Source organism: Lepisma saccharinum, chromosome 4 (genome assembly GCF_977018435.1).
Source record: "Lepisma saccharinum chromosome 4, izLepSacc3.1, whole genome shotgun sequence".
Lineage (NCBI taxonomy): Eukaryota > Metazoa > Arthropoda > Insecta > Zygentoma > Lepismatidae > Lepisma > Lepisma saccharinum.
In genome coordinates this window covers 97,530,275-97,542,608 of record NC_139232.1, presented here as the reverse complement: position 1 = coordinate 97,542,608, position 12,334 = coordinate 97,530,275, and positions in this window count along the sequence as shown.

Here is a 12,334-nt window from a genome sequence, read left to right as displayed (position 1 = left end):
CAAGTGATCCACACTCTGAATTCTATTTTCTGATGTTCTGATTGTGCTACATGAGACAATTTTTGTAATCCTCAAATTCAAGCTCTTTGTCCACAGTCACTCTGCCAATGCCCTTGGCTTTTTTGGCAACAGCGCCACTCCATGTTTCAAAACTGTACATCTTGGCTCTTAACCCAGCAAATGCCACAATAACATCACCAAGTGTCTCATCTTTTAACTTGCCAGGCACCTTTTTGTTGTGGGGTTGAATCTCTGTATGTTCACTGGTATCAAAATATTTAAACAATTCAGGCTGTGCAATATCTTGATAAACATCTTCTGTTTGAATATCAAGAACAAAACTATCTGTGTCCATGTACATCAATTTTACACAATCACCATAAAAAGGTTTCAACACATTATAATACAATTTTAACATGTGTAATTTGGCCAATTCCAATATCACAGCCCCTACATAAATAGGCTTATCAAATTTGATCTTTGTTTTTTTCATGTTGAAAAGTGCCATATTTTCATCATAAATTCTTCTGTAATTGAAGTTGGGCTTTGCAATCAATTTTTTTCTCCGGTTGGGGTCAGTAATTATTTTAACATCAATATGTTTTCTGACATTTTCAATTGTTTTGCCATTCACTGAATTGACCATCAATTTAAACAAAGTTTTATCAAATTGGCTCAATGCAGATGTTCGAAGCTCTGTGTTTGTATCAATATATGGTTTCAACCATCTTGAGTGCCTGAACCTCAAAACTTTTCCAACTTTGGTCACTTGGACACCATGTTTCATTAGGAACTGGAGGTTTTTGTAATATATGACATAATCCTGTTTCGGCTCTAGAGTCATCATCAATTTCTTGTGTTTAGAGCCAGGTGAGCACTCAACCTCGGGAATTGGGGGCAGATCAGAAAATGTGTTGTGTAAATCATCAGGAATTGTCAGATCAACCTCTAAGAACAGGCCATAGTTACTGTCATCAAAATCTTTAAGATCTTCAATATTGAAATTTTCAACCCACTCAAGCCCTGCATATGGCAGTTTTTTCATCATGGCATAACCATAGAGGCTGTTGGCATCTACATACAGTATATAATTTGATGGCAGTGCTGGATCATAATCAGGAATATATTTGTTATTTGCTCTGGCATATCTCTGAGAACATTGCACCATGCCTCCTCTCATACATTGTTCCATAAACAGATACATATCTTGATCCTGGATCAGATCCAATTGCATTTTAGTGTTTAAAAACATTGCAGACCATGCTAGGCCCGGAGCACTGTAAAAATACATTGGATCCAGCTTATAATTTTGCATGGAAGATTTTCTGAATGCCTGCAGTATATCAGCTAAGAGGGTCACATCAAGTTTTAAATAAGCCTTGTGATAATCACCAAATTTCTGGCATTTTAAATTGTTCCACATCAACTGGGCATGGTGATAATCATCATCAGTGATTCCAGATCCTCTGATTTTGCTGTAAAACTCTTGTTGTGGTGGCAGAGAACAATCATCAAATTTAGAAAAATCTGTAACATAGTCATATGGATATACGCCCTTCCGCCTAATTAATTTCAGGTCCTGATTTGGAAACAAAGCACATGTGATTTTGAATTGATCATCAGATAATTGAGTGGCCAGTGTAGCCAGGCTAGCCGATAAAATTCTGTATGAATCAAGAAATCTTAAGTGAATAGGAACACCATTAACTTTAATTATTTTGCTAATGGCAATATATTTTTCATTATTTTCAGCTAAAATATTTAAATTCTGCTTGTCAAACCCCTCGTACCTGATCAAATGATGAAAATCATAATTGGATGCTCCATGGCAAAATATAGGGACAAATTTTGGTCTCTGGATCTTAATATTACAGCTATTTCACAGGGCCATTAAGAATTTACCATCTGTATGAGAATGGTGTTTCACCTTGATATTTGTATCTGAAAATTCACAATCACATACCGGGCATTTTTCTGCATTGTTGAAATCTTCAATCTGTTTCTCTGTTAAAGGCAACATGGGTTTTGATTTTAATAAGACATTAGATGCTATGTCAGGGCACTCATTTTCTATTCTATCTGCAAATTCTTTGATGGCATCTGCTCCCATGTATAAATCTTCTTTACTAACAACACCATCCTGTACAACCACATAATAAAAACTGGAAGGTTCATGTAGCTGGTATGATGTAATTGAAGATTCATCAGGATCTGGGCTGCAGAATGCAAGGGGTTTGAGATTTGATTCAAAATCACAGACTATATATGCTGGGTGTTCCAACAAGGCTTCAAATTTTTTGAATTTGGCATTTTCATTTGGATTAGGCATCACCATATGAACAGGTTTATAATTGCCACAGTATTTCAGATGCTCAATTAACTTGTTTTTAGCAATTTTGCATTCACTTCACGAACCCCATTCACCATTTTTCTACTATCAAATACAGTTAAACATCTTCTGCACAACTTGAATATTCTATGAGTTTTGTTTCTTTGTGTTCTGACTAAAGCTTCAAGATTATGTATCAGAGTGTAATGATATGTGCCATCCCCTTCAATTAAGAGCAGATCAATCGGAACAGCAGAATCATCATCAAATGTACTGATTCTGAGAGGATCTATCAAGCAATTGCCACGGCCAGTAGAACAAGTAAATACATTAATAGATAATTGTTTACCATTAATATCCCGGGCCTTTTTTTCAAATTTATCAATATTCTGAACAGACATTGGATATTCTAAACCCTCCATTGCCTCATCAAAATCATTTTCATGCTGTTTATAATAAGTTATTCTCTCAGGATTCCTTGAAACTGGATACAAAGCAGCTAAAATACACCACAAAAAGCATTTCTCATCATTATTTTTTATATTAACCACGGCTGTTTTGTTTTTGATATTGGCAGGTAATAGCAAATATGTAGATCCTTGTAATGGGTTGAATTCAGAAATATTAACATATAACTTGTGTGGAGAACCGCATAGGCTGCATCCAGACTCTTTTGCTGCAAATTCAGAGTGTTTAATATTCAATTGATCTGCTTATTATTTTGTTTTGATCAAACTGCTTATTATTTTGTCTGAATTTGCATTTGAATATACCGGTACAGTTTCTGTTATGTGGGCTGTGTAAATTTTGTGCCATTTGGCTTCTTATATTGTGTAAACAATTTGAGGGACAGCTTATAAGAGCCATTTTGTGCATTTAGAATTGCCTGCACATCAGGATTTATACTGTTCAAAAAATTCTTAATACCACATCTTGGCTCTGATACAAACCGGTGATCCCTTAATTGGCCGTTAAAACTGCTATGGATGGGTTCATAGCGTGGCTGCTTTGCTGGTCCAGCATTAACAGGTGTTTCATGCTTCCTTTTCAGACCAGATGTAGATGGTTGTGGGGGCAATGTTGATGACTGTGCAGAGCAAGTACCTTTATGTTTATATGTGAAATATTCCATGCTATATTTTCTATGGCATTTAGGGCATATTTTAGTGGGGGTTCTGCATTTGTCTGGATTACAATTCTTTTGATGCTTAGCCCAATTGGGGCTGGATATATTCTTTTTGCATTGATTACAATATTTTTGATTTGGCATTTTTGTTGTTGTTTATTATATACAATTTCTTGGGATTCAAATCAAAATTCTATGCTTAATAAAAAATATCAGTTGGGTTCAGCAGTGTGTTTTGTATATTTAGTGTATGTGTGTATGTATGTATGTGTGTTAATATTTTTGGCTTTGGTATTTATAAAAAATTTCTTTGGAATCAAATCAAAATTCTATGTTTAATAAAAAATATCAGTTGGGTTCAGTGCAGACAAAAAAACTGCATAGCTCTATGTCAATTAGTTCTTGAGATATTAATTATTTTGTATTTAGGAACCACTTTGGCCCCCCTGCCAAAAATTGGCTTTTATTGCATCAGTGTATATTGTTTCTATGACCTTACTTGGGATTTCCGCCAAATTATATGCTTCTAAGTCTCCTATACTTTGGTGGAGCCTGTTCAGGTTCTATCCCCCGCGATGTGGGTTCCTCTGCCGATCCAGCAAAGGTGAGGAATCTGCACTGTGCTCTGGCTTATATAGATTTATAGAGCCAATAGAAACCTTGCTTATTTAAACCAATCAGAAAACACCACATCATCACATTATGTCATAACCAATTAATCAGAAAACAACACATGCCTAATAATTTATTGCATAATATTACACAACATGATGCAATAGAAGTGTACCGGGAAGTAAATATGTATGGATGTGGGTGGGTGTGGGTGGGTGTGGGTGTGTATGTGGGTGGGTGTGGTCAAGGTCAAGGTCATCTCAAGGTCAAGGTCAAGGTCAAAATAATCGAAAAAATAATCGAAAAAATAATCGAAAAAATAATCGAAAAAAATAATCGAAAAAATGGTCAAGGTCAAGGTCAAGGTCATCTCAAGGTCAAGGTCAGTGTGTGTGTGTGTGTGTGTGTGTGTGTGTGTGTGTGTGTGTGTGTGTGGGTGTGTATGTGGGTGGGTGTGGGTGGGGGGCTTAGTTTTAGGTGTGGGCAAAAAAATATCAAGAGGGGCATATTTTTGACAGGTTTATGGACAACAATCTCACAGAAGTGCCTTTTGTAAGTGTAGACAAATCAATCTGAGGGGGGTCATACTTTCTCAGGAACTTCCCGAGGGCATTTTTACAAAAATCTTGGATTAGACAGGGTTCCACACTTGAGCCAAAAGCTCATATGGGCATGTTGAGCTTGTTTTAAGTGTAGGCAAATCAATCTGAGGGGGGTCATACTTTCTCGAAATGGTAGTAGCACCAATTACACTACTGTGGTCAGTCTCGTCCCGTCTCGAATTTTGCAAAGCCTGTCTCGTCTCGTCTCGCGGGCAACACTAGTACGTTCGTTGAATGATTTACATACACATTCTTCGAATTGGAGCTGCATCTGCAGATTTCGTTTGGGTTCTGGAAATTTGGAACAGGTCTTTGCGCGGCCTTACTTTGCTGTGCGGTACGTAAAAATTAATTTTCGAAAGAAGACGTTCGGAGTCTATTTTATTTGTGAGAAATTTGTGCAGAAAAAGTAATTCATGGATCTGTCTTCGGCTGTGAAGGGAATCTATATTGAGAAAACTTCTTAATGCTTCGCTTGGAACATATTTGGGATAGACGCCGGATATTTTTAGTGTAAGGAACCTAAGAAACATGTTTTGCACTTTTTCGATTTTGCCTATATGGGTTTGGATTTGTGGAGACCAGACAACAGATGCGTATTCCAGTTTTAACCTTACATAATTGTTGTATAACATTTCGAACGTTTCTTTCTTTTTAAAATCGCTTCCCATTCTCATTACAAAAACAAGGTTTCGATGCGCTTCGGTTATTATTCGGTTCGTGTGTTTTTGGAAACTTAGATCATATTTGAACTGGACGCCCAAGTTTTTATAGTTAGTTACTTTCTCCAAAATGTGATCATTGATTGTGTAACGATATGAATAAGGACTTTTTTGCGACTAAAAGTCATTATTTTGCATTTGTTAAGATTAAGCACTAACTTGGTCTCCGCACCATTTCGCGAGGCAATTGATATCATTTTGTAGTTCGGTTGCGTCCTTATAGTTTGTAATATTTTTGTAAATTTTTAAGTCGTCTGCGTACAAAATTGTTTCAGAGTGTTGAAGTTTTTCTAGGAGATCATGTATCATCACCAAAAACAGTAGGGGTCCTAGATTCGAGCCTTGCGGGACACCTGAGCAGGCTTGGAATTCCAAGGATGCGCTGTTACAGTACTTAACGTATTGTTTTTGGCCTTTGAGATAAGAAGACATGAGTTTTAGGAGAGTCAGTGAGAGGTTATAGTGGTGGAACTTTTTTTAGAAGAATGTCTTGATCAACTAGGTCGAATGCTTTGGAAAAATCTGTATATATTGCGTCTACCTGTCCTTGCTTGTCTAACATGGTGGAGACAAAGTCGGAAATTTCTACCAAGTTCGTTACCACTGATCTTTTCGAAACGAAGCCGTGCTGATCAGGAGAAAGAACTGAGTGAAGATGGCTAGATGTATATTTGTACAAGATTCTTTCGAATATTTTGGCAGCAGCGGGAATGAGAGATATTGGCCTGTAATTGTTGATTTCGGTCTTGTGAGAAGCCTTTGGGTTGGAACATATTTCAGAGACCTTCCACTTATCTGGGAAAGTGCATGTTGAAAGCGATAAGTTAAATAGGAAGTGTAGTGGATATTTTAAGCTTTCCGAGCAGCCCTTTACTGCATATGGATGAATCGTGTCTGGACCTAGTGTCGTTGAGCGATTTTATTGCTTCTTCAACGTCCCTGAGAGGAATTTCACTGATATGTAGGGTATCCAGCAGTTTGCTGGTGTTGTCTACGAGGAAGGTTGTTTTGTAGGTAGATTTAGCTTGTTTGTAAGTTGAATTGAAATAATGTGCGAATGGTTCGGCAATTTCATTATTGCTTAAGAGAGGTTTATTTAAGTAAGTAGTGGGGTGAGGTGGTGTTCTCTTTCTGTTATTTTTGACAAAAGAGCGGAGGTGTCGGGGATCGTGTTGTGTATATATATACTTATACTTATGAAATGGTTCGCTAATGCATTTTTGGAGTTTCTTTCGCAATTATTTGAACTTGGTTTCGTGAAAGGATATTGCTTTTAAAGCAATATCCTTTTTTATTTCTCTCGTGAACCAGCAAGGAAATTGACGCGAGTTGCAGATCGTAAAGGGGACACATTTATCGAATACAGTAGTTAGAATCTTATAGAAGTTATCTGTATCATAATTTACGTTTCGATATTTTTTTAGTTCGTTCCATTTAGTTGTTTGGAATTCTTGATACAGTTTATGGAAATCGGCTTTTTTTAAAATTATATGTTTTGTTTGTCGGTTCTGATTTTATTCTGCGCGGTTGTGGGTGGGACACATACACCGATAAAGCCGGGTGATGCTTATCTTCGAGAACTAGCGGCATTTCGTTCTTTTCGACGATCACGTGGCTTATATTAGTTATGACTAAGTCTAGTGTTCTGCCTAGTGTGTTTGTTACGTTATTATTGCTGCTTAAGGAATGAAGTTCAAGAAAACATTTGGAGCTCTAAACAACGGTTTCCGGAATTTAGTAAATTACGGTCAGTGCCCGTGATTTCTAGTATGTTAAAATCGCCAACTAAAATTACAGGACACCCATTTGGACATTATGCAGTTAGGTGGCTGAATATCATGTCGTACACTTTAGGTGGTGAATCGGGAGGAATATAGACGGCACAAATGTATGCATTAGCTTCGTCATGAGTCTTAACCTTTACAATTAAAGAGTCGACGGTGGGATTGTCTAGAGTGCACTCAATTTTGGTGGGTTGATATTTCTTTAAAATTGCTAATAACACGCCTTCTCCAAGACTCTAATAGTCTTGGTTCAGACCTCCATGGTTCAGACGTCAGATGAGTAATGCCTAACCACTAGGCTTTGTAGGCTGACCTAGGCAGGCATTCTAGTCTGACGTCTGAACGCAAGGTTGTCGTAGTGTTGTGCGATAAGGGATACCCTGCATCCAGCACAACTCAACTCTAATGAACACAAGCAAGTTTGAATTTGAATTTGAATTTTCTTTTCTTCCGTTGACCCTTGATTAAAAGGGCATGGAAAACGTCAAGATACATAATGAAATAATAATTAGTTTAGTACATTATAACAAAAAAGAAGAAACATTGTGTAGTATATTACATCACTACACCAAAGTAAAAATTGAAAAATACATTTCATTACACTACAATAAAAATAAAAACACATTATAATTGTTGCATGATTGAAATAAGAATACAATTAAATTGTTTAGTACATTTTCCTTGTATTGTCTTGTTCCATGAATTCTCTGATACTGTAGAGAGCTCTCTGTGTTAAATATTTTTTTATTGTTTGTATTTGTTTATCTCTTGGAAATATCAGTTTTATGTCATGAGGCAGCTGGTTCTAGAATATTTTCCCGGCATTTATTGGTGATTGTTTTGAGATATTGAGTCTGTTGGTTATTATCTTTCCCCTTTGTATTGTGGTTGTGTAATTGGTTATTTTTAGTCATGCTTTCAGTATTTAAAACAAACGTTATAGCCTTATAGATGTATAGGGAGTATTTTGTCATTATTTGTTTCTCTCTGAATAACTCTTTGCAAGATTCCCTACAGCCTAGTTTGTACATTATTCTAAGTGCTCTCGGTAGCACGGTAGCGAAACTCATGTACCGCCACGATAACAGCCGGCGCGGAGAAAGCCTCTATTACAGTCACCCGCTGTTGCTGTTACCTACGAAGGAACATGCGGTAAAACAGCCAAATAGGCTCACCGCTGCCTCCCTATTTGAACAACAAGCGACAATATTAGAATATACCCTCCTTGAAGCAGCCAGCAGGGAAACAGAATTTTGGAAAAATGACTGTTCTGCGGGCCGGTTGTTAGGGTGACCATAGTATAGTACCAAGAGTTCTGAATATATGCGAACTACAGGTTTGGCCACGAGCGGCTAGCAACAACTATACCAACTTGGATGCATGTAAATTTATGTATGAATGTATGTATGTATATATAACACACACAAAACTGGGGGGGGGGGAGTTTACTTTCACTTGGTAGATAAGGTTTAGCGTAGTGAGGGAGCAAGAATGGCAAGAAGTTGGGGCAACCCCCACCCCCCCCCCCCCATCGCCGCCACCAAACCTGACCTGCCTAACCTACTCACGTATGCATCTATAAACATGTCAAACGGGTTAGGTTCTTGTTTATTTTTTATATTAAATGCATACGTGGGTAGGTAAGGCAGGTCAGGTTTGGAGCTGTTAGAACATATCTCCAAGTTGCTATTGCTGTTGCTGGCCACTTCTTTCCCCGTCACTTAACCTAGCAACTCTAGCGCCATTGCTTCCATGCCCGAGTATCAAGTACATTTCCAGTCTGTGATCAAATACCTTTGTTGGATCTTATCAGCTGACCGTGGCGGAGTGATTGGAACAGCGCGCTAGGACGCCAGAGGTCCCGGGCTCGAATCCCGGCCTGGGAATGGGTGTTCTTTGTGAGTGTTCCTTCATAACTTTCCGTCTCATCACCACTGATCCTCGTAGTCCCGATTAGTCAAAAATGGCAATAAAGTGACGAAAAATCGGTTAGTTCATTAGACTATTCAGCCTAACTATTGCCTATTTTGGGAGGAGCAGGAAAAGGTTGAATTACTCATCCTCGTGTTCGCGATTAGCCAAAAGTGGCAGAAAAGCGAAGTAAAATAAATCAAAGGAAGAAAGTGACAGAAAGCGATGTGAAGTAACGTAATCCAGTCAATAAATCTTCCTTGCGCTTTCCTGAAAAAAAAAAAAATCCTGTGAACTTCCAGATATTCACGTAATTCCTCCATTCACACACCAGATGTCAGGTAAGACACAACTGTTTGGTGCTGCCATCTGTGAGTACTTCTCGAACCGTCTGATGCGGTCAGTTGCTTCAAAATCTGAAATGTGTGGCAGTAAAATACATATGTTGTATACAAACAATAGAGCAAGAGACAGTCTTGACCGACGGAATGCAAGAAAAAACCGGATGAAATGAAGAAAAGAAGGGGGGAACACTGGACATTCGAAGAATGCTTTGTTGTTGTTGTTGTTTTTTTTTTTAAAATTGGTCACTCGACTACAAAGCAGGATTGCCACTTATGCAGAGAGGCTAATCGGGTTTTCACAGGGAATCTAAGCTGGTACCTCTTGATTTAAGGCAACGGATTTATCAATACGCCATCAGAGGCGAGTGTAATGTATTAAAAATAAGATCGTGCAAGAGCTGTCAACATTGGTGAGATATATTTGTAAAAAGCTAGTTTTAACCTCACACGCGTTAGAAAATTATGAATATTCGAAAAAACTCAATGTTTTGAAAGCATTTACTGAGGGATTGTAATGGTTCATTTGTTTAACTCCAAAGCTTCCTACATGACGAAACTTTATGTCAGTTCAGTGCAATTGGGCTCATATGTATTGTATAACGTTTGATGTAAACAGCTTATTCTTACCGTTGTCCTAAGTATTCTTCTTCTTGCATTGCTTATATTGCAGCAAAGTTGCAAAAGTTAATGATTGGAAGAATAATTAGAGACGCGTATTGTGAACTGGACAATATAACTCAGGAACCGTATAATAGGAAAGAACTGAACAAGGTTACTCAACTAATTATAGAACACTAGAGAAATAATCCAGAACAATAATCAAGGATAATAAAGGAAGAGAGAGTTCACAACTTCGACAAAACAGAAACTGCAAATAATTATGGGTCAATCTTAGGTTATAGGGACTATATTTAGGATTTGTAATTGAATCGGCAGGTTTAAGAAGAGAATAAGTCCAAAAAGTAAATTTGTGGGAAATAAAGAAAAAAAAATGTATTAGTTGTAGAGAGTGCGTCCAAGAACAACAAAATTCGTACTGGAACGTGAGAATCCTGTGTGGGTATAGAGGAATACGTGAAATACAATGTACATGTAACCAGAACTTGTATAAATTGTAAAAAAGGTGGTGGATTTATTTCCTTCTTAAAACGTATGAAGTTTTTGTTGGGGAAAAAACGGAAGTAAAGTGTACAATGGAAAAGAAAATATATTCTCGTGTAGTTTACAACACGTAAGTGCACAATGGAATGAATAATACAAAATAATGTCCAAATTTTGGAAATTTGAAGGCAAGTGAAACAACAAACAGTCATTCATCCACCGACTGATCTTCATCGTGGTGAGAAGTTGTAGGCCAAGTTACCATGACGTCGTAGAAAGGTTTTTTTGTCGTCTGGAATGTAGGGAATGATTTTCCTAACATCATTCAATTTTTTTCGTTGATTGGTAATGTGGTATTGTAAGCTGCATCCGTGGGGATTGTCACAGCAGCACCTGGTTTTTGCAGCAGGAAACTCTTCTTGTCAATAAACTCGCAAACCGCTACGTAACCTGTACTTGAGGATCATACTGCATATGTCGATATTTCGACACGGAAAAGGTTTCCGTTTTTTCTCAACGGATTTCGTGAACTTCTTGAAATACTTGGGCCACCAGTTCTTAAATTCCAATATGTTTACGGGCGCAATGTTTGTTACTGCGTAACAGGTGTTTTTCGCACTTCTTATCATGTCATTATAGTCCTCAGGTGTGTATATTCGGTCCTTGCTCCATATTTTTCATTTTGCAGTGCCAAAGTTCCTGGCACACTGCACGAAAGAATGGATTCATTTCCTTCTTACACCTTACGTTGATTTCAGGGATCTTTATCTTCCTCTAGAGACTGCTTTTGATATATTTCTTCACACTTACGTGTAGAGCGACGCTTTCCAATGATGTCGAGTACAAAAGGTCATTTTTCCATTTTTTGGTCTTCATCCCCTTAATAAACCTGCCGATTCAATTAAAGTTTAACAAGATTCTCAATTGAAAATTTTGAGCTTTTGTAAGAAAAAAATTCCCCATTTCACTGTTCGTGCAGTTGATCGACACCAACAATGAAATGATAGCTTATACTTGTATTTCTAAACGTTATTGACAAGGTTCATCGTACAACTGCTTCTGGTATGTTACATTTCTCCTGTCGCCATAAATGTAACGTTGATCAAATTACAAATTAATGTCTGATGTGTTTTCTCCAGAAATATTATATCACTTTACATCTGAAAATTACAACTATAAAGAAATTTTATAATACATGCGTGAGTAGAAGTTGAATTAGATAAGCTCGGTCGCTATTTAATATTCGCAGTTTATTTGCACGTACTTATAACTAATTTGCACGGGTTTTAATTAATTTGCGCGTACTTAGAACTTATTTGCATGTACTTAGAATATTTTACATTTATGTATTTGTTTGTTTATAACTTTTTATGAATATATAATTATTTATTTTATGAAAAATATGTATATAGAAGGTAATTAGAGGTACTAAATGCTATGCATATGGTTTTATATTCATTACTGCAAAGTATGTAATGTATAAATCGATAATATTAATGTTTATAATATTGAAAATAAGTTTTCTATGGTTTATGAACCGCTATGAACGGTGGTAATGGTTGTAGGTACAGGTCCAATTACGATTGGGGACGGTCCCGGTACTCGAACCCGCGATATGTAATATTATTAATTAGTACTATGTAATAATGTATGTTATTATGGTATGAAACACGATGATCTCAGACGCTAGACAGAATACTGTCTCAGAATCTGAACTCCGCGCAGGTAGAGGAGAAAGGAATTTGGGGAGTGTGCGTTCAAGGTCAAATGACGTCACAACGTCAGAACAAACAAAGAACCCGA